The following is a 25,013-nucleotide window of genomic DNA, read 5'->3' as shown; positions in this document are numbered from 1 at the left end:
AAATTGAAGTGTATCTATAATATAAAAGCCTAGCGGTGTGTGTTAGTCTGTGTGTGAAAAAAAAAAAACAAGCGGGGAGGGGTAGTAAAGGCTAAATTTACGAGTTGAGGGGTCAAACTCATTTTCGTGAGGTAATTTTACCTCATCACTGGCTGAATATTTTCCTCCTGATGAAGTCCTTTTACTTTATGGACGAAACGCGTTGAGGATCGTGGATTGAGATACATTGAGGATATCGTGGTATCTATCCGTTGTGGATACATTGAGACTGACAATTATCTGCTTTGTGGAGGACACATGTCTGTCCAGATGAGTACCATCAAAGATACCTTTACATGCAATTTTATGAATGATTCTATGTGAGTCTGTTACTTACTTTTTTAATAAATTCTGGTATATACAGTATTATACTATTTAGTTTCTTTTATTATATTATGCTACTGAGGTTCAAGTGGTTGCCAGTGACCCCCCTGACTGACTGACGAGAATTGCAGGATTGGGAGACTTCTATATGTTGGACACTTCAGCAACTTCACAGATATGCCTAAAAGGTTTTTTATCCGGTACGCATAATCAGTATTACTGGTGATCACACCCGGGATTTTAGTATACTGGCACAAGTTTTTTATCTGATCACTTTGTTGGCTCTATTTGCATTGTGAGAATCACAATCTACCTGTGTGTTTTCTATTTACCACATTTCATTCACTCTCACAATTCTGCTGTTTTTATTGTGGTAATACACTATGTGGCGCCCTGTTCCTTTTTTCCTTTTTTAGATATTCCAGATCCACCATCTGTTTTTGGGACTGGCTGCCTCCTGCAAATTGGACTTTGTGTTTACACCAGTATTGTTTCTAAGCAATACTATTATATATTGACTTTATACATAGAAGTGGGTTACGCGCCCCCTTGTTTTGGGTATCTGTTGTGTGTATATCTATATATATATATATTAATATATATATATATATAATATATATATAGGGACAGTGGCGCACGCAGGGGGGGTTTCTGAGTGTCTAGGAACCCCCCCGGCGCTAACTAATTGCCAATGTCCTATACAGCAGCCGCAGCGCGCTCAAAGAAGCGTCCGCGGCGGTGCTGTATTGTTTACAGCACCGCCACAGACGCTTCCTAGACAGCGTCGCGGCTGCTGTATAGGACAGCGCTGGCCAAACGGAGCTGCTGCGCATGCGCAGCAGCTCTCTCTCTGGTTTTTTTTCTTGGGTCAGCGGGGAGAAACCCTCCCCCCCCCCGACAATCCTCCGTGCGCCCCTGAGGAGCCCCGGTGCACGGCTTTGCCCGGTGGCCCATAATGATGTTAAGATGGCCCTGTCAACGCTGATCTCGATTTGAGAGTCCAGTTACACTACTAATATGGAAATAAATAAATAATAGCTTTTCGGTTAATAATATCAAAAGCATGGGGAAGTCTTTAATGGCAAAAGCTAATGATACTTAACGCCATTGGAATTATAGCTGGTGAAAATGACATTAACTCTCTAAAGGATCTGTCTTCCCCAGCAATAGGGCTTTTCTCCCTTTGCTTACATTGCGGTGTGAAAGAACAGTTATTGGGAGAAAATCTCTCTCGGAATGAAGTGAAGAACTTGTTGCTAGGAGATGCATTTTAGCAAAAGTATAATATTAAACAGAGCGTACACCAAAGAACACTGCATGGCCAAAGTATCAGAGAGCAGGATGTTGTGGAATCACTGTAACACCCACACATAGTTGATCTTTCCTCAAATAGACTGCAGCATTTACATACCTGTCATAGCTGCCCAGAAGCCAACTGTGCAAAGTGGGGAAACAATACAGGAAGACAGACAGGGATGTTCTCTGTCCAGCAGCCAACAGTAATGTGATCCTTAGTCAAACTTTATGTCAGGTGACTTCATGGGCATATTGATTTTCTTGCAATCACTTTGCCAGCAACAATTAACATAAGTAAACTGCAGTCCCCATAGTCTGTAGGTCAGTCAATGTCAGAACTTAACATGGAAGCAATAGCATCTAAAATAGGTAGACATGTCAGTTTATCAGAGAGACAGGTAGAGGACACAGCACACACGTTTTTCATTTCATACAATGTAAAATGCTACTTTGTAAAATATCCTTTAAAATTACACCATTTAATAACACCTGTTTGATAGCACAAAACCTCACGTTTGTTTATATACAGGCACAGCACAGCATCTGAAGAAAAAATATATCCTACCTTCCTGCAGAATAGTGTACTATGTACTTAAATTGTTAAAATGGTATTTTACTGTGGGCTTCCTCTTCTTTTTCTTTTATGCATGCTTTTATTAACGGGAGGAGGAGGACTGAGAAAGAAACGTGATGTCATTGCAAAGAAAGAGGTATATTTACTAAACTGCGGGTTTGAAAAAGTGGAGATGGTGCCAATAGCAACCAATCAGATTCTAGCTGTAATAGGTTGATTCAATCTAAGGAATCCAAAGGTGGAGGTCTTCTCTCCAGGGGGTCTGCTCCTTTTCATAGCCAGTATCATACAAAGGTTTTACTCTCTAATATCAATAACTAAAGTATGCAATGTGCGATCTCTTCGCCGACTGCACCGGACAGCTGCTGATGATAAGGGCTTCAATATGATATCAGGCATGACACCTTTCCTATTACCTAAACCTTTAATAACACTACAATGTACATATAATCGACATATACGTATCTATATATATATATATATATATATATATATATATATATATATATATATATATATAGACTAATAATAAACCGAATACTATCTGCTCCTGAATTACAGTGTAACAGAACCAATATGAAATTATATAAATAACTAACTGTTGTAATGCGAGTGTGTGCGTGCGTATTTTACCGTGCGAACGCACCACGTCACGTAACACGTGGCGTACGCTTCGCAATACGCACGGCAAACCAATATTAAACCAATATACTTTCGTTCATCCAATTATACGACTTCAACAGTCCACCCTTTGATAGTACAATAAACTATCACCTTAAAGATGTTATAAGCAGGATCTCAGTACCACGTTTCATTGTTATGTAATACAAATTCCCCTTGGTGTATGTCCACGCTGTTCGTAGATCTAAACAAGTTATCATATGAGAGAGTCTTAATCCTCTAAACGACTTCTTCTTTTACTATAAACCGTACACTTCTGGAGCTTGGAGATAACCTTTTGTATGCCCTTCAAGGGTGCAATAAAACACTTAATACATTATTTGGAAAGGTACAAGGTACAGTAGAACGTGTATCAGCTATACAGAATTCTCTACTGCAGTTCTTCAAGTTTAACAGGTTCTTCTGTCCAACGCATGTCTTTAAGCTCAGAATACATTTAAACACTTCATGTTCATCAATAGCATCATCCTATGTCTATCAATAATGTCATATGCAATCTCCTTCAGCTTACGTTAATATACACACATCTAATAATGTCACCAGTTCTTTTCATCAACACTTGTGGGCGGGCTATTGTCTGCTCGTTCTTCCCAGTCTCTCAATACTCAGATTTAACAGTGATCGGCTTGTAAAGCATTGGGAGACTTCAGACTAAGGGACCTAGGTGTCCTACTTTTTCCCCTAGTGACCTCCCACCCATAGTTCGGGTACCTCAAGAATATTTAGTGGAAAGAGAACTAATCCTACTTGGTATAATCACTGAGGCACGCGTGAGCACGCCCAGCACTTTGTTTGGTCTAAAACCTTACCCTCCCAAGAATGATAATCATTCTCAAGGATGCCTGCTCAAGTCCGAATATTACTGGACTGGCATCGCTGGGTGTGTCTCTTTTTAACTATGGGGTCGCCGTACTTACGGACGTAATGCTACTCAGACAATAGCCCCTCGCACTTTCTCCAAGCTCCAAGGTTTCCAAATTTTCCTTTACCCCTGAATTGAATAGAGTAATTGGCCGGACTGATTATGCTACTATCTTCTTCCTCCCCAACACCTCCTTATCATTACCTGAACCAGTCTCTGTCACCTGCTAATAATCAAAAGAATTAACCGTCCTGAGAAGAGAGTGAAATGAGAGAACACAAAACAGGAAAAACTACAACTTCATGCTGGACAACAGTCTTAGCCTTTGGCTCAGGTGCTACTAACTGCATTCGAGGCCTTCCAGTACAGACTCATGAGTGCCCTTGGACCCTTCTCTGAGTGTTGGCCCCTCTGCAGTGGGTGGTATGGGCACCAGTGTGTCTCTGCTACCCTTGAAGCCGTGAGGCTGGTAGCCTACACCTGGTACCTGTCTAGCAAATAACCTAAGCTTAAGAAATTTCTGCTCCACAACTTACTCTCCCGATCCAACATCCTGACAGTTAGTGTGACCTTTCAGGAAACAGTGTTTTGGACGTTCTCGGTTACTGTCTCACTATTTACCTTCTCTCAGGGTCTAACCTAGCCTCCCAGTTACAATCTCATCTCACGAGGGGTCAAGAACATTTCAAAAACTGACAGGTTAGGAGTCTGCCCAGGGGTGATCTCTTGGTAGCGGGAAAGGACTAGTGGCACTTCAATCAAGTTCCAACTCTTAGTCTATTCAATTCATTTTACCGAGTACCACTACTTTATGTTCACACTGGTTTATGGCTAACTGAAAGTATGTGATTTGTTACCACTACTCATACATTATACATCTATTATCAATAACATGAATACCCCTATTATCTATTATAACTCTAGGACTATCACATTGAATAACAAAAGTTTTGAGTATGATACAGTAATACATTAGACACATTTCAATACACCTCTACCCAGACATATTTCATTGGTACACCTGTGTATACTTGAGGATCCTGCATGGTGGTAATTGGATGATGTGTATTTGTTTTAACTGGAGGAAAACCCATCAGCAGGAGGGATATGGGATGGCTCTATTAGTCTACCTTGTCCATCTCTCCAGAGTCCACCAGACTCCTCACCACATCTCTTCACCTTCCAGACAGTTTATCCCTCGGGTAACACAAATCTTCCTATATTAACCAATATGTGTATGCGTGCATGTGTGTTCACCTTTTTAAAACTAAAACAATACAATGAAAAACAAAACAAAACATAGATTTGTTAGCTGTCACATAAAACCCTGCTGTCTATTTGACAGCTATGTTCTCCCTGGTGTGACAGCCATGTATGGTTGTGCGTGTAAGTGTGGACCTTACTAGCAGCTACTTCAGTTGGTAACTGTGTCACTGTATAAAGTCCTCTATGTAGTGTCCTAATCATGTGCTGGTATTGCTATAAAACGATTTCTCAGTCACCTCAACATCGCCCTCTAGACTAGAAAAATGCTAAAGACCAATGTATATCAATCGATTTTCCTTCTGCCAACTCACATGTCATTCTCAGTACCTCATATTCAGCTACTTGACTAAGTGGGAAAGGCAAAGAGGTCTCTTTCTATAACACTTTCTTCAAATATAACAGTATCCAGTACATGCCTGTCTAACAGTGAAAATTATAAAACATGAAAATTCTACATTTTCTAGGGTTTCACATTATGTCGTATCTTGTGGTAAAAATCCTACTCCAATGTTCTATACAGAGATGCATATCTGTATGCCTATCCTCTAGCAATCTCCTGTCTCCACCCTTTGTGCATCCATAAAAAGGCACATTTTTGTACAGGAGGCACGAACCAAAACAACAAAAAAAACAAAACAGATATGCAATCTATAAAACATGAATCGTATTTCCACAACAGAACCTTTCTGCTTAAAAAAATAGCAGTTTCTATACACATGAAAACAAAACCCCTGACTGTTTCTGTAACTCATGTCAATCTAGTGTGTGTATCTCTGAATTTGTCTCATGTAAAAAAAATAAAAAAAAATGTTTTAGCCCCATTGTTGAGATTGTCTGATTTTATCTCTACCAGAGCAGAGAGAGAGAGAGAGAGAGAGAGAGAGAGGGTAGAGAGAGAGAGAGAGAGAGAGTAGAGAGAGAGAGAGAGTAGAGAGAGAGACAAGCATTTGTGTAAAGAATGGGAAATAGGAAAGCAATGAATGATGGGAATACAAAGGTTTGAATACAAACATACATGTAGAAAGGGAGATTTTTACAACAAACTGACAGCTGGATTGGACTCTGACTCTATGGGGAAATGGCTGTATTCATTACACTGTTCCCCTTAGCTATTTGCTGACTATGACCCCTCCCCATACTTGACTAGGGGGTCTTAACAGTGCCATCCAGTGTCGTCCGTCATTTGTTCAGTAAGAACTCGGTATATCATTGACTACATACCTTTTCAACGGACTTTCCTAACTTATAATAGAGAAATGTAAAAATGTATTCTTAGTGACTCATATTTTCTCTGAAATACTTAAAACGATATTTTGGAGCAAAGTATGTACATACTTTATTGTTGGATAATGATTCTCAGCCAAACAAATTATCATGAGTCACTGCAGCCTAAAACAAAAGAGTGTTCCAATTGTCTATTGTTAATTAGTCTTTCAAGAGTAATTCTTCTATTTCTCTATCTCACCCCTTTTAAACACTTGTCTATACTTCTTTTGTGTCCCCTTTATCTGTGAAAAGAAAAACAAGATAGTTATCTTAAAACAGCAAACAAAACAAACATTTCTATTCTTTGCCGTCAGCTAGCGATTTAGGAAAACAAACATGTGACAACATAAAACGAACAAACAAAATCAACAAAGATTACTTTTAAAAAAATAAGTTTCTTTCTACATTTTGCACCTTAATGCTCACCACAGATTAACTCTAGAGTCGGCTATATTTCCCCCCCAGAATATTAGTTGTTACAGAGTGTGCAATCAATTAAAGGGGAACCTCTGAGAGAAGTGTACGCCTCCTTTGTGGATGTCTATGTGATTTCCAACCCAGGTATTCATTCTTCTCTCTACACAGTTCCTACTCATGTGTCCCTTCTTATGGCAGTAGAAGCACGTCCCTGTCATGTCTGCACAATGTTTTGCTAGGTGTCCTATTTTATTGCCTTGAAAACACTTCCTCAACTCCTGTTGTTTGTCTTCCTTTTTACAATCTCTCCTAATGTGTCCTTGTTCTCTGCAATTGTAACATCTCACTATTCTGGGTTTCCTGTTATGTGGGTTGTATGCGGGTGGTCGTGTGTGCAGTCCCTCTACTGCTGGGATACTTACCATCATTGCCCTATCACTTAGTGCTTTTTCCTCTTTACATATATTTTTATCATGTCCTATAGCTGACTCCCTGAGAACACTTACAGTGATTCCTTTCCAGTTTGGTAATGAAGTTTGCACCCTTCTTTTCAAGTTTTCCCTGAGGCCATCCATTAGAATTTTAACAGCAACCTCCCTGTAATATACATTATCTTTTATGTCTGGTACCCCAGTATATTTGCCCATTGCTATCAAAGCTCTGCAAAAATAGTCTGTTGCCTTTTCACTATCTTTTTGCTGGATAGTAAAAATTTTACTCCAGTCCACTATCACTGGAAAATATATGGCCAACTGTGTGATTATATGTCTAATATTGTCCTGATTATCATCCTCGGTTAAGGATTCATCCTCCTCCAACATACAATCCTTAATGAACTTTTGTATATCAGTATTGAGAGGAAGACAGGTCTTCAATAATACTCGCCAATCGTTATTAGTTGGCTCATACATATTACCATAATATCTAATAAACTTCTGACATTTGGTCAAATCCTTCTTAGGATCAGGCAAATTAGACAAAATTGAAAATGTTTCAGACCTAGCGCATGGATCATGCTTTGCTACATGTTTTAAGGGAACATCACTATTCCTGTCTGCTTTCCCATTGGGAACTGCTGTTGTGCAGACAGGATGTAAGTCTACCAAATCATTAAAACTAGTTGCTGAAATTGCTGCTGCAGTGCAATGGATGTCTCCCCCTGTGTTAACCTTTTCATTATTCTCACCACTTTCAGCAGCTGCCCCTGCTGGTGGGACCGTTCCTCTTCTTTGTCCTGAAACATTACTTTTAACGTTACTTAAAACAACATACAACTTACTAGTTACAGTTTTTACATTTTTGGTATTGGCTGTACTTCCCGCCCCGACCGAATTTATCGGGGGCGTGTTTGCGCTCAGTTCGCCACGCTTTGCAACGCACACTTCCGGAATGCTTGTTTCCGGTACGCTTACTTCCGCTGAACACGTGTTTTTCGCTACACTCACTTCCGCTGTGCGTTCGCTGCTCTGCCACGTGCTACCTTCCATTTGCCACAATTTTAAACAGTCATCATGTTCAATTCTCGTTTTTGTTGATTTAATCAACCGCACTTTATCTCTAACATTATTTAACACCTCTGAGTCAAGAGTACCTATGTTTGGGAAAGGTTTCACACACTCCCGGGTCATCTTGACCCATTTGTCGCAATATGCCGTAGCATGCGCACCGTATTTATTATACATAACATATTTTGCCGAACCAAACGGCCATTCATTAGGCAGCACAACATGAACTATCTCTAGCGTTTGCTTCGTATCCATTGTGAAAACAACCTATTTCTCAACGTTACGCAAAAAGACTTTTACCTGTTCTCCTTTCAAACAGAACTTACTAGAGATTTTTTTTATTCATGGACGTTTTCAACCGGCACGTCCCCTTAAGATATCAATGCCCTTCCTAGTTTGAGTACTTTACCACTGTCAGCACCAGATATCAATCAAGAATATCAGTGGTTGCAGCGTATTTCCTCCCACATCTCCCAAGTCGCAATCACGGCTGCACTAAATCAACCATGCGGTCCGATCGCACCGCTTACGGATACTAACTATCGGTAAGCTTTGCGATTAATATTTGGGAATGCCGCGAAAACCTGTTATTTTCGCTTCGAGTATACCTGCCAAGTATACTCTGTGGTGTCTCTTTATCACCTGCTCTTTGTTAGAACAGAACACCATTCACACAAAGGTTTCTTTATATCCTGCTCTGTTTCCAGAACAGAACCTTTGTTGTCAGGTCACCTTTTTTAACATGCCCCGTCAGACACACCTGAACTACAGCGCTATGAATTTTTTAAATAGTACCACACTGCCCTCACAATACTCAATCACGGCCTTGCCATGCGGTCGATTTGCACAGCTCAATGATTCATTATGCGGACCACAGATAACACTGCCATGCTCTGTCCTTTCCAGCAAACAATACCCTTTATCAGTGAATGTCGTGATTAGTATTGGGTGCATGTGCGAAAACCTATAGTTGCCTATAGTTACCAGTATATTTTTGCCTTTATGTATTCATTCACATACACACACATAACCTTTGTTTTCTGTACAGAAAATAACTTTCCCAAACAATGGCACTATCTTTTCAGAGACTTTACCAAGTGCTTACAGTATGCATATAACAACTATCAAAACTATTGTTCAACCACGTGGCAAATCTACCGGAAGTTCGCGTACGCACAGCAGGAACTACACATACGCACAGCAATGCAATACACTTTTAAAACATAAAACGACAATAAAAAGAAACATTTTTCTTTCTTGTCCCTAGATTCTAATTAGCGTTCCTTCAGTCTATGCAACAACGGACATTCGGTTTCGCAACACACAGTGAACCACAGGTATTAGACGTATTACGTTCTTTCCTGCTTTATACGATGCGTCCGTCCATCCACCCTTTGTTGAGGAACCGAATATCGTAAGCGTTGCATACCTGCCGGTAACGTAATTCCTAACTCACGAGCCCCCAAATTATTAAAGTAATTCTATCGTTTTAAAATAATCATTGCCCAATCAATTGAATGTGTGTCCAAAGCACAAAGTGATTTATTTTTAACAGATGTAAATAGTCAACAATTCAATACATTATTATATCATGATAAAGTACAGTACAGCACAGCCAATACCAAAAGATAAGTACATACCAAATGCAATCGCTTGCGCACGCTGCGCACCCACCGGACCCGATGGACAATATTCTGTATAGAATATTGTGTCAGAGTTGACTGAGGCCCCAGTGAGATGCAACTAATATATATACAGTCAGTGTTTCATTGTGAACAATAGAGATGACGTAGATTGTTTCTATAGGTCCAGACGTTGGGTGGGTCCAGGCCAGACAGGTAATAGGTTGATTCAATCTAAGGAATCCAAAGGTGGGGGTCTTCTCTCCAGGGGGTCTGCTCCTTTTCATAGCCAGTATCATACAAAGGTTTTACTCTCTAATATCAATAACTAAAGTATGCAATGTGCGATCTCTTCGCCGACTGCACCGGACAGCTGCTGATGATTAGGGCTTCAATATGATATCAGGCATGACACCTTTCCTATTACCTAAACCTTTAATAACACTACAATGTACATATAATCGACATATACATATATATATATATATATATATATATATATATATAGACTAATAATAAACCGAATACTATCTGCTCCTGAATTACAGTGTAACAGAACCAATATGAAATTATATAAATAACTAACTGTTGTAATGCGAGTGTGTGCGTGCGTATTTTACCGTGCGAACGCACCACGTCACGTAACACGTGGCGTACGCTTCGCAATACGCACGGCAAACCAATATTAAACCAATATACTTTCGTTCATCCAATTATACGACTTCAACACTGCGTTTTCCCTATAGAAAATACAGATATATTCACTTGAACAAGTCTCGCTCATAGACAGCATTTTATCTTGTAACATTTCTTTATGGGCATAACAAAACCCCCATATTTCTGAGCAACATTCATCAGAGTCATTTTCACACAGATTAAAACCGCTTGTAATACCTGCATGTAAAAGCTCACCGCCACCTTTCTCTACCTCATTAAAGAGAAAGCAATTTTTCTCAAATTCACAGACAAAATTATTTTGTTCAAATGCAGAACGGCTTCTTGGATGCTAGCCTACTGGAGATCGGTGTTTTCTCCTGACACTATCTGTACATTATTTACAGTCTTGTCCGTCCACTGATTTGTGCAGTGATGAACCAGAGATTTAAAACTTGTTTTGCATCTCTTCAAAAGCTTACAATTAAACAATGCAGACAATACATTTACAAATGTACAATTTTTTTCGACTTTAAAACAAAAACAGAAAAAACTCACTCCCTTACTTATGGAGGAAGAAAAATTAACTGATATCTTCCAGCCTACAGCTGCGGAACTACAAGTCCCAGCATTACACTAAATACTATTCAGTTAATTTATAATAGCTAATGAATTCTAGAATTATGAGAGAGGCCATTAGCCGAAGGAGTTTAAAATCATGTGTTGTGAAGCTGATAATGTTACTCACCACTGGGGGGTTTAAGTCTGTGATGGAATCAGCCAATAGGGAAGAAGTGGGAGTGTCGTGGAAAGAATATATCAAGCAGTGGGAGAAGGAGAGAGCTTCCGGTTTCCTGGATCCGGAGACCCACCCACCCGCCCTGGTTTCAAGTTATATTGGTTATTTCCTCGTCACGAGGAGCGAGGTGTTGAATGGCAGGAGAGCATGGCAGTCATAAGGTTGTTAAACATACGGTACTTAAGTGTTGGCTATATAGCCTTGGTTCCCTCAATGTTATTAGACTCGTTGATACTCTAGTAAGTAGTATCAGGTTTTGCCTAGAAAGGGCTTGACCAGTTTGAGTTCAGAGGGTATTGAGTTAATCTATAGTGTATAGTACCGGCCAATAGGTAAGGCGTTAACCTGGGTTGGTGGGAAGGAGGCGATCTTCCACCGTATTGGTTTATGTTGGTTTTAGCTGGCTGCCCTTGCTCTTCGCCACCTCTATAAAGAAAAAGGTCCAAATTGTTTATAGCATTTTGATAGTTTTGATAGATAAAATAAAAGAAATAAAATAAAATAAAAATAAATAAATAATTTACAAAAATAATAATGTAATAAAAGGACCTTTTTTATTCCAAACTTAAGTCGGTGTCCGTGTCTTTATTTTATGGTTTGTATATGTGGGGATGTTTAAACAAAGAGGGGAGTGCATTTGAGGGGTAATCAACACTATGCATTTTAATGTAGTTTCCAATGTGGTAATTAATATGAAACATTGTGGCACAGAAGTGTCAGATAGGGTGGCAGTTTAATAAAGTAAATATACAGACAGAGCAATGAATAATAGGATGGTCATTTTTGGAAAGAAGATATCCGAAGTTGGGCCCAACCCACCAGTGAAAGTGAAAATCATCTTCTTTTATTCAGCAATGGCACTAATTAAAGGTAATTTTAGAAAAGAAGATACACCAAGGTGGGCAAAGCCCATAACATAAAATAGTGCAAGATGGATTTGTCCTTCGGTCCTCCCACCCACCATGTTGTATATTAAAAAGGACATGCACATAGTTTAACAAATCAAGCACTTCAGCTACAGGGAATGCCACTTTTGTGGTTGAAGAATTTGATAGGTTTGGGACCCTACAAAAGAGAACATTTTAGTTGTTGCTTTTTGGACTGTAGAATAGATAGGGATTTTAACAATTTACTGTGATTAAGGCCAATAGTGGCTATCTTCCTTAATGTTGACAATATTATCACTCTCTTCATCATCCCATGATCACTGATGTCAATATTATCATCACACAATTTTAGTTCATTCCCACTGATATCCAGTGTTACAGATTCTGTTTGTCATTGGAGGTAACAACGGTACATGATTTGTAATTCAGTTTGATGTACACAGTTTTTCAGAAGTTTTTCAATATTTTTGGGAAGTATTTTCCTATGACGATCGCTCTCAATGTTCCCAGCTGCTCTAAACACACTTTCAGAGTACACACTGGAGGGTGGGCAGTTTAAGTACACCATAGCTGGTTTGTACAAGGGGCTTCAAATTGCCTTTTTTACCTCCCAGAATTCAAAGGGACTGAGCTGCTAATCTGTACATTATCATTAAAGTAAGTTTCCACCATTCCACTAATGTAAGGCGTCAATTTATTTGGGAATTTCTTTTAAGCCTGACCAGATGTCATAATAATCTTTCACATTGGTGTGCTTTGTTGATTTATCAGCAGTGTGACTCTTAGAAAAGGTAAGTCATTTTCTGGCAGTAGCATTTTTGTAGAAACTGAGCAAGGATGTGTCATGTGCGACTTGAGCCGACTGACAGTTTACTCAGGATGAGCAGTGTCGGTTGTAAAGAAAGACATTACATATGACTGAAACCTAGCATCAAGCATGGTTGCCAAAATCTAGTGATTCAATTTCAAGGTGCTTTAAACCTCTGGTTTCTGGCGGAGCAAATAAAGAACTTGATCTACAAAGCCAACATACTACAGAATTGCTTACTTTCATCTCCTTCAGCTTCTCTGGCTGTGTCTCCAGTAATTTGATTAGGGGTATGACATAACTGAGTATGCCAGTTTCTGAACTCACTTAATTTGTTGCAATGTCATCATCATCTACTTATATAGCGCCACTAACTCCGCAGCGCTGTACAGTGAACTCACACCAGTCTCTGCCCAATTGGAGCTTACAGTCTAAATTTCCTAACATACAACACACACAGATGGAGAGAGACTAAGGTCACTTTAATAGTAGCCAATTAACCCATACTTACCAACTTTCTGAAGTTGGCTTCCGGGAGCCTGCCGGGGGAGGTGGGCGTGAAGGTGGCGGGGAGCCAAAAATTATTTTGGACCCGCCCCCTATGACGTAATGACGCAAACGCAGCATTTTAACCCGGGGGGGTGGAGCCAAATGCCGCGATTCACGGAGAATACTCCAAAAACATACTGGTAGGTTAATTGGCTGCTAACAAATTGACCCTAGTCTGTGTGTGCGTGTGTTAAGGAATTTAGACTGTAAGCCCCAATGGGTCAGGGACTGATGTGAGTGAGCTCTCTGTACAGCGCTGCGGAATTAGTGGTGCTATATAAATAAATGGTGATGATGATGATGATGATGATAGCGGCATTTTGGACCAAATTCTGCCCACTTCACTAGGAAGTGGGCAGAATTCTGGAGATTGCCATACTCTCCCGGGAGTCCACGAGACTCACTCAAAATGCGGGAGTCTCCCGGACATTCTGGGAGAGTTGGCAAGTATGAATTTTGGAGTGTGGGAGGAAACCGGAGCCCCCAGGAGAGAACATTCAAACTCTACACAGATAAGGCCATGATCAAGAATCAAACTCATGACCGAAGAGCTAACCACTAAGCCACCATGCTTTTTGAGTAGCTTGCATAAAACCAAAAAGATTTGTCCAGTGTGTTGGAGTAAGGTAACCTATATCCCCTCTCCCTATCTCATGGCTTGATATATAGTTTTTGATGGCTTGTTGCTGATCCTCTAGTCACTGAAGTATAGAGTGTGGAATTCCACCTTGTTACTACCTCTTGCTTAAGTTTGTGGCAAGGCATATGAATTTTTTTTGAAGCTGTTGCAATGTTCTACATATGGTCACGGAATCCCAAAATTGCCCAGAAACTTCATGGGCCACCGAAAGCATCTCCTACGCTGGCTTCCCAATATTTTCGGAAATTCTTATCCACCTAGTTTGTGTGGTTCAAAGCATGGTATGTGTTGAAATTCACCCAGTCATAATGCACACACTGAGTTATCATTATCGCCAATCCTGAAGAGAATCTTAGCGGGGGTGACACATTTTGATATGAGATTCCTGATTTTTTTTTTCCAACAGATTGACTATGGTATGCTTCTTAGTGGAGCCAGTGATCTGAAAAGCGCAGTTTGTAAACCAGACAATGAACAGCAGTTACAGATACATTATGCCCTAGGACCCAGTTTGAAAAGACAGACCATACTACACTTGAAACCTAGGGTGATGATACTGTATGTGTCTATTCTCCCATGTATACTAATAAATAATTGATCAATAAGTTCTTTACCATTTTTTTAAGATTACATTAATTTTTTATTCATTTTTCAAACAGTACAGAGGGAAAAAAGAGACATATGTAGGTGATAACATAAAAACAGCTTAAATAATATATATTAAATTATACATGATAGAAAACAAAACCTAAAGGAAAATGAAATCATGGGTGGATAGTAAAGTAATCTAAAAAAAAGAGGACCTTGCTTAGACATGAAGGGACCATTGTCTATAAGAGTAAATTATGCAGGTTGCTAGTACTATATAGGAAGATAAAGGCAAAAGAGGTAGCCACAATAAATTAAATGAACAAATCTGATTTATGAGCTGCAGGCCTGGGAAGACAGACAAAATTGGGAATCTCCAGTTGTGAATGGCGTGGAAGCCATACTGTGCCAAGTACCCAGGACATAGCCCTACAACCAACAGGTATACTGTGAATGTAAGGTCCAGCACACAAGGAAAAGACCTATACTATGGATTATTTAGTTCCAAAAAGGTTGAATGACAGAGCTACCTCATACAGTATGTATAGAGTCTCCTAATGTATAGTTCTCCATAAAACCATCTAGGTAGACGCCAGGGACTATAAGGTATAGTGGTATAGATAGCATTTGATGGTTACCACTGATACACATGTTTGAAAGCTTGTTCAGTTTGTCTAATATTAGATACTATCACGAAAGATGGATCAATGGCAAATATGGTGAAGAGGGCTTCTCAGAATCTGCCAGTCATGCGCTATGTGTATTTTGTGTATTTTCTCTATAGGTACATTCCATAGGGAAGAGCACACGCACAATATTATTCAGAGGGTGGCGGGCATGGGATGATTCAGTGAAGCCCTAAAAGCTCAGAGTGTATATTTACTGATCTGCGGGTTTGAAAAGGTGGAGATGTTGCCTATATCATCCAATCAGATTCTAGCTGTCATTTTGTAGAATGTACTAAATAAATGATAACTAGAATCTGAGTGGTTGCTATAGGCAACAGCCCCACTTTTTCAAACCTGCAGTTTAGTAAATATACCGTCAGATGTCTGTATTGTTATTACAGTTACAATTATTATTATTATTATTATTATTATTATTACCATCATCATCTTTTTATAAAGCGGTGACATATATGCAGCACTGTGGATTGAGGGGATCATGATACAAATAATTTACATATAATGACATCGAACAGAAGGTAAAGGTGGCATTGCCCAAATGAGTTACACTCTAAGTTGTGTGGGGAACATAGGATACATAAGGTAGAGGAATAACAATTGCTGGCCATGGGGAAAGTGGGCGTGGCTACTGTAAGACAGAAGTATTATCAGCCAACAACAATAAAGCAGTCATCATTGTTATCATTTACTTATATAGCGCCACCGTTTTACACAGATCGTTCACATTAGTCCCAGGGTACAGAGCCACATTTATACAGTTGAATTCATTGGGGCAATTTTTCTGCACAGGAATATTGTGCTAAACTGGGCAAGGTGATACCACCTTGCTTTAATGGACTACATAGCCATTATCAGTAAATTATGACTTCTTGTCACAATAATGGGGTAGTCACACTGCATAGTTAAACATAGCAAACACTGGATATAGACACACATACCACTCTATGGCCATCCATCTTAGGGTTCCTGGTCAGAGTTTGAACCTCCAACACTGGGCTGGGGTTTGCCTTCTGAGGCTGCCGGTAAAGCAGCAGTCCAGGTTTCATGTCACTCAACTTTTGGCGGACACAATTTCACCAAACCCGCAGGGATTCTTGCAGAAGGAAGAAGTCTAGTTGATCTTCGCAGACCTTCCGTAGCGCTCCATTGTCCAAGTCCAGCGGAATCATAATTCCTAGCTAGTCCAGACACTCAGTTCTCCTAGGTCACTTGGTCACTCTGGTCTCCAAACGCAGCCTTTATTCACCCTCTACCCCCATGCTTCACGGTGACAGTTTCCTCCTCTATCTACTCAATTCGAGGATCTCCTGTAGCTGGATCTAAAGCAAGGAAAACTGGTTTTGTGATTAATAAGGTCATTGTCCTGGATATAGTGCAAAGAAACCTAATCACTGGTGATATCACTAGTAAGGAGACTAATTACTAGTGAAGTACTTAACAAGGCCATTGGTCCTGGGTTCATCCCTGCATTGCTGGACTGCAGATTATTGTTACATCGCTGAGTAGTACTTTTAATAGACACAGAAAATCTTGTTTTTTTTTATAACTTATATATTAAAGTACACACTACATATTTTAAAAGGCAGCAGTTAAGGACAGAATTTGTGGATAGCTCTAGGAAAGTGGGTCCCGGGGGGAATAACTTTTATTTTAAGCTGCAGTCACCCGCCCCTCTTCTTACCTGAGCTTCAAGGAACAGAAGAAGTAAAAAGTACCCCAGAGTAAAGTCCATTCCTCGTGAGAAATGAGGCACAGCAAAGATGGGAAAAGGGTACTCCTTATTTTGTTACATTCCTGGGGGCAAATGTATTAATCTGTGATTCTAGCAAATTGCTTATATTTCGCGACTTTGCCGGGCAAATTTAAAACAGCACTGTGTCTAAAGGCAAGTTTTGCTTTTAAACACACTACCGTTTTAAATTTGCACAGCAAAGTCACCAAATATCAGCAATTTGCTAGAATCACAGATCAATACAGATCAGTACATTTACCGCCTGATGTTATAATGCTTACTTTTCAACAGATATTTATAGCACCGAAAAAATTGGCAAGTTGCCATAAAACTCTGCAGCATCGGACTGTCAGAATTACAATTCATCAAAAAAAGTACAAATCAGACATAAACATTTTATTTTTATGAATGTGGACATCTGAATGCTGAGTACGCTGAATCTATTAGGAAGACTTTGATACCTAATGCAGCCCAGCGCCTATTTCTGGAGCACGAATTGGAATCATTTTAAAACACATTTCGAACAATTCATTGGATTCATTTGTACATTGTAGTACATAGAATGTGTGATTGTTTGTTGGATTAATGACATTAGACTATTTTGAGGTTTATTTATTTACATGATTGGTTTGGAGAACAAAAAACAAGTTTCTTCAAGACAAAAAGACCAACAATTAAGTCTTCAGTACTTTATTGTTTATTAACACTTTTTCACTTGGTGATGGCTAGAGGGACCAAAAACGCTTAAATCACTTATTTTTTCTGTATTTCCATTTTCGTTTTCCAACTGGTGTATGGTTGTTTTGGGGTGAAGCTAAGCTGCATTTGGATGTGGAGCGCTGGTGGGACTCAAATCTTATATTTGTTACTTCAGATATACTGTCACAATTTAGGCCTATTATGATGAGTGTGGGGAAACAAGGTATTAATATCACCCCAACCTGTCTGCACCTCGTTTCTCACAAACTGTGGACTCTAAAAACATACTTTTTCTAGCCCTCTGGTTCCCCATATTTCTCAGCCATATTTAGACTTGTATATATTCTATTTTGAAAGTAGTTAAAATGTCTGCCAGCGTGTATTGTTATCTTGCATTGTTTCAGCCTGGGCAAAAGGCTTATTCTCCACCAGTCCTGTATGAATGTACATCACACCAGGGGGTCTCTTGTCTTAGTTTAGCTGTGAGCTCTATGTTTAACTACATAGAACTGCATTGTGTATTTAAATGTAAATATGTCTGGATTGTGATCTCTCCTGTTTTAACAAACTCTGCTGTATAGCCACAGAACAATATCTATCCCTCATTAAATCAGGAGTGACTCATCTGCTATCCCATTGTCTGCATGTTTACCTGTGAAAAGGTAAACACAGAAAAGGACCAATCAGGCAGGTCCTGAAATTACTGATGAGGTAATTTTTGGGCTTAAAAGAGAGCTCTAGATGACAGCAAATTGGCATTCACTACCAAGTGATAGCTGAAGTTAGGATGGCGTTGAGATATAGATCTCTGCCCCTGACAGGAAAAGGACAATCGGTCCCTGGAGTACTGCCGTTGCCCTGATCTACGTCTCCAGGTCTTGGGGAGCTGTGTGTCCGTTGAAAGCGGAGTGACAGTGACTCAAGGCTGCTACCTTTGCTGGTAGCCTTAAAGGAGACAGGGGGATAAGCTTGGATTGATAGACAGCAGTCCCTGAAAGTGACAAGGATACTGGTGAGGTGTTTTCATTATACCCTGTATGTTGTCTGTGCCAGACTGTAGTGTTATTTGTTGCAAGTTATTATTTAAATATGTTTATTGCTGTTTTGTGCTACCATTGTGTTAAATTAAATTATTTGTATTATTTTGGATATTTGCCTGGGTGATTTTGAAGCTTGGGTAGGTACCGGGTAGGCCATCTGTGCAGCGCAGAAGGTTACGTTAAACACGATATCCTCACAATGAGCTTTATACAGCCCGTCCTGTTAATCCAGCATTGCATCATAAGGTCTTCAGTGAGGTGAACCTCCCCAAGCTTTCTAGTGTTCAGAGAGCTATGCTAAATTCTGATGTTACGGAACAGAAAGAGGATGTGTTAATAAAGTCTTTAGCCTCTAACAAATCTCCTGGCCCTGATGGATATAGTGGGAATATTATAAATTACTAAGATATAACCTGGTTCCTTACTTGACTTTCTTGTATTAGACATTTCATAAGGATCATTTATATTTCCCAAAGTTTAATGAAGCTCATACTATTTTTATCGTAAACCGGGAAAGAGCCCGGACTTAGTTTCATCCTATAGGCCTATCACCTTACTCAAATTAGATTTTAAAAGATTAGCCAAAAGTTATGACTAACAGATTGCAGACTATTTTGCTGGATTTGATAACTTCACATCAATTGGTTTTACCCATAATAGACATTCAGTTATAGATGTTAGGTCTGCTATTGCGGCCATTATGGCTGCACAGGCCTTGAAAGAGAAAACTCCTGGAGCTAGATTTACTAAGCTGTAGGTTTGAAAAAGTGGGGATGTTGCCTATAGCAACCAATCAGATTCTAGCTGTCATTATGTAGAAAGTACTAAATAAATAATAGTTAGAATCTGATTGGTTGCTATAGGCAATATCCAATCAGATTCGCAAATTCGCAGCTTAGCAAATCTAGCCCCTGATGTTTTAGTGAGCTTCAACGACGAAAATACTTTTGATACGGTTTCATGGACACATCTTCAAATAGTCTTTGAGACTAGGGAGTTTGGACAGGAATTTTCACATTTTATCAGATTTATGTATAATAATCTGATTAATTATTTTTTTATTGATGGACAGGGTTGCCTTTTATCACCACTTTTGTTTAATTTGGCATTGGATCCTCTCTTTCGCATTTTGCAATCTCACCCTAACTTGTCGGGAATTCATATACGTTGCCATTGGCGTTGACATTTGCGAATGATTTATTATTACTTCTGTCTGACTCATACCTCACTTTGCCACTATTACTTCAGAAAATTGAGGAAAATGGTACCGTGTCCAGCTTTACGATTAACCAATCCAAATCGATAGCAATGTCCTTGGGTCCTGAGACCAGGCAATCATTGAGTGTAACGTATTCTTTGTCTTGGGCTAGTAGGTTCTTCACTTATTTGGGTATTCAATTGCCCAAAAAAATGTATGATTTGGAAAAATATGAAATAGGTGCTTAAGGCATCATTCCATGAAATGGTAGCTGAAAACATCTGATGCTCTCCTGTCTGGGCCATGCCAATTTGATGAAAATGATTATATTTGCCAAAATGTTATATTAGTTGCCTATTTTATTATCACCATCAGATGAATGGCTATTGAATAGGGAATTTAATTATTGTATTTGACAAACAAAACTCTTTTTAAGCTTCAGCAGAGTATATCAGATGGGGGTATTAATGTCCCTAATTTAAGATTATATGGCTATGCTGAGACATTACGTTATATAAGGGATTGACTACATGCTGGTACCACCTATGTCAATTATGACTTGGAGCAATCGTTTCTGTCAGATGTCTACTTGGCCGCCTTTATTCATTTTCACAAGCATGAACTTTCTGAGGAGCTTCTGGATAACCCACTTCTGATGACAGTTTGGAAGTCCTGGAATTTTATTTGGCACAAGTTCAACATTAATAGTCACCACTCTCTATATTTACCTTGTTTACATAATCCTGAATTGTAATCTGACCAGACCTACTATCCTTTCAACTGTAGAAAAGGAGCATCAAGTCATTGGTCATTGCTCCCTCACAGACATCCCTTACCTTACTTCAGGTCTCAGATAAATTTGAATTGCCACATACTCGCATGTTTTCCAGGCTAGACATTATGTACATACTATATTGGATTTTCTATTTTCTGTTGATTTGACTAGTGACCTGGATTTGCTGCTGAATAGGCCCCTCTTTGGAAGGAACGTCATATTATAAACTTTTCAGGAGATCTTTTGATTTTGCCAGGATACCTTCTGGAATGTCTCATTGGTTAATGATATTTCCTCACATTTCTATAGAGTAAATTCCTAAAACATTATCATCATCATCATCATCTATTTATATAGCGCCACTAAGTCCACAGCACTGTACAGAGAACTCACTCACAGCAGTCCCTGCCTCATTGGAGCTTACAGTCTAAATTCCCTAACATACACACACACAGACTAGGGTCAATTTTGATAGCAGCCAATTAACCTACCAGTATGTTTTTGGAGTGTGGGAGGAAACCGGAGCACCCGGAGAAAACCCACACACACACAGAGAACATACAAACTCCACCCAGATAAGGCCATGGTTGGGAATTGAACTCATGACCCCAGTGCAGAGAGACAGAAGTGCTAACCACTGAGCCACCGTGCTGCCCATTATCCTGTCCTATTCTTACTCTTTCATCTAGTATGTATAGAGAAATGTTTTATAATATTTTTCATCGGGGGTATTTGTTTCCACACCGTAGGTTTATTAAAGGTCTTACTAAGTCTAGTAACTGCCCTAAGTGTCATGTTGGTGATGAATCATTCTATTGTTGTATGTGGGAGTGTCCGTAGATCAAACAATTTTGGAGGCAGGTGCACAAATATTCATCTGATGCTTTATTAAATTTTGTTCCTCCTTTGACTACGGAGTGGGCCTCATTAGGTATTACCCCTGAGTCATATAAAATGACTAAGAGTTGTAGGAAACTATTGTTAGTAGTAGATCTGCAGCAGCTAGAAAAAGCATTGTACAGGTGTGGATTCAGGAATTCCCACCAACATTATATGTATCTAAAACTAAATTGTTCATAGTTTCCAGATGGACTGGATTGAATCCTCCTGGCTTACAAAAAAAACAAATAAAGGTTTTTTTTCAAATTTGGGAAAGCTATATTGATTCTTTGTCTAGTCCAATTTAGAGTCAAATCCAGTCCTGCTTTAAATCTACTTCATGGCATGAAAGCTGTGTTATGGTGGATGACCCTCCTATTACATTTGATGGTGATTAATTTTACTTCTGTTTTTTGTTTTTTATTTGTGCTCCCATCTGTGTGATTAGAAGTTGTCTGATGTTCTCTGTTGTTTGTTAGTTTCTTGAGGCATTGCCTATGATAAGTGCGGCCAGCACCTGGGTCTTGCTCTAGGAGGATGTATTTTTACTCCATAAGCTTTTGTTAAGTGTATAGCTATATTTAGATGCATCTTGTTGTCATTTGTAAAGAGGTTGTTGTTATTTCTTTATTTTCTTACGATGCCTTTTATGATTGCACAATCGTGAGTATATTTCATATGTTTGTTGTACCTTGATGTTTAACATGTCTTGATTGTAATTTTTTATATTTGCTTCAATAAACAATTTACAGTAGATGAGTTTGTAAATGCCCCTAATTACATACATTATTATTTTTAATACTTGGTTATTTATGCTCCAATGAGACAAGTTGCATAATTTAGAGTAATTAAAAGGAACACACACCCAAACCAATAAGGCCAAAACAGTCATTACAAAAGACAGGGTGACTTCAGCAATATAGAGGCACTGGGGTTGCGGCAGAGTGGGACCAGGGCCAGGCTGGGCTGGGGGGCATCTGCCTCCCAGGCCGGTCCCATAGTGGGCTACCTTGGGCTGGGTCACTGGGCCACCTATATATTTTTTTCCTTTAAAATGTTCCTACTAGGCTGCTGAGTTGAGTTGTGCCCCTCAGGCTAAAATCTGCCAGCCCTCCCCTGAGTGGGACATATACCAGTTTGCATACAATAACTTACATGAAACCACACTGCGTGTGCCCAAACTTGCGTGATTCTGCCACTCAAACTAGCCTGTGCCTTAAGAGTCGGTACCGGGTCCTTCTAACTTAGGCCATGGATGCAGACCCGGAAAAAGATATATATACACCTGAGAAAGCCGTATTATTTGTGGAAAATCAGGGGCAGGTATAAATAGCAGATGAAGATGGTAACAGTTTCTGGAACAAGTGAATCACTTGTAATTGGCTGCTTAAAGTTACACCGCTGAAGCTCATTGGTGCTTTCTCAGCTGCTCAGGCATATATTACGCTTTTATGTACATCTTTAAGCAAAACATTTTTCATTTTTGTTTTTGTTTTACATGAGAAGGGGAGTTATTTCTGCTATATTAGAGAGGTTTTTTTTTTTTAAATTTTTTTTTTAATGATGCCCAGTAACAAATGCGTTGTTTTGGGAAACAGACAGAACAAACATTCACATCATTCAGCATTTGGTGAAAAATTTCAGACATTTCTCCAGCAGAATTTGGCATTAAGCGTTTATTGGTGAATCCCCCCATTATATTTATCCCACCTGGAACCCGGTAATACTTCTACCACATCATAAAGCATAATCAATTGGATATTATCGCCATTTCAGCTCTATTTATACACTATAAATACCATGAAATGTAGACTGTAACGGCGGTATTCGCAAATCTGCGAAACAACCTTTTTCTACGTCCAAATTTGATTCACGCTAAATTCCGCAAGAACTTTGCTCATCTGTACTTCTAAGCTGCATTTTTTCAATAACATTATATTTGAAAACAGATTTTGGGTGAATTGGCAAATGCTAAACTTAGTGCACTTATGCTGCAAGCTGCCTAATTCCAAATTTGTAATAGGAGAAGCAGCCAGGGATAAAACAACAGGTAACTTTTAGGCACATGTTTAATTTTTTATCACTCGTTATGTTTCTGTACTTCATGAAATAATAAAATGTTTCATTCTGGATGGAGCATTATCAATGCTATTAATAGATATACCGCTTGCACCGTGCATGGAGGCTGGGAGTTACATATTCTATTAATGTTTGAAGTTTGGATCAAAGGTATGGAAAGAAAGGAGTGAACACATCCCTTTATATCTTGCCTTTTTAGTTTTTTATGATCTGTATTAACTGAACACAATCAGAACATGAAAGCGGAATTAGCAGTTGATGGGACGAAATATGGGCACAAGCTGAAAGGTAAATCCTTTTGATTAAGGTTCTTCATATTTAATAGAATTGTGATGGTAATAGTTTTTTTCCTTTTTCAGTGTTTACTTGTACAACAGAATTTAAAGGGGTAATTCCATGTAAATTAAAAACTTCTCGCCTACCTACAACTAGAACCATGGAGTCCAGTGTAGAGTCATTTGTGGTCCAGAGGCTACTTGGCCACACTGGTTCCACAAATAATTGTTTCTCCAGGCATACAAGCCTAGAGAACTTTGAAAGTAGACTAGTTGTCACTGCTGTTTGGTCAGGCCTTGAGGCATACAATCAGCTGTGTTGACAACTGGTAAACTATACTGACTTTTGATTAACTATATATTAAGCCATGTATTATAGATAGCTCCCAACATTTAGAATCCTGAAAGTGGAACAAAATTTGCCGGCCCCTTTCCATCCCAATCTCCACCCACATATTTGTTGAGAAACCTGGGCACTTTTCAATTAAGACCCACCCCTTTTGCGGGATGCAAATCTGGACAGTTGGGAGGTATGTTGATATAATAAGCCAGTGATCTTTATTTTTGTTAACGTGGAGGACACAAAGCTACTTTTCGGTTTTAGAGCAGAGCTATGGCATAATCGTGGGCAATGACATTGACAACTATCAGGACTTGAACGTATGTTCTCTTTTGACTGTGGACTTGGTCAGCGCACTAGCCTACTCCCACCACAGTGGGCCGCTGTCTCTACTTCCTTCTGTCTCAGCAGTGCATTAGATAAATACTCTGCTGCATTCCTTAGCCATAACAATGTGTACCCCTACCTGGCTTTCTAAAAGCCTAGTGTCACACTACTATGCTGAGAGGTGGAAATGACAGCTATGGAGCCCG

This window comes from Mixophyes fleayi, chromosome 3 (genome assembly GCF_038048845.1).
Source record: "Mixophyes fleayi isolate aMixFle1 chromosome 3, aMixFle1.hap1, whole genome shotgun sequence".
Classification (NCBI taxonomy): domain Eukaryota; kingdom Metazoa; phylum Chordata; class Amphibia; order Anura; family Limnodynastidae; genus Mixophyes; species Mixophyes fleayi.
This window is presented reverse-complemented; position numbering follows the sequence as displayed.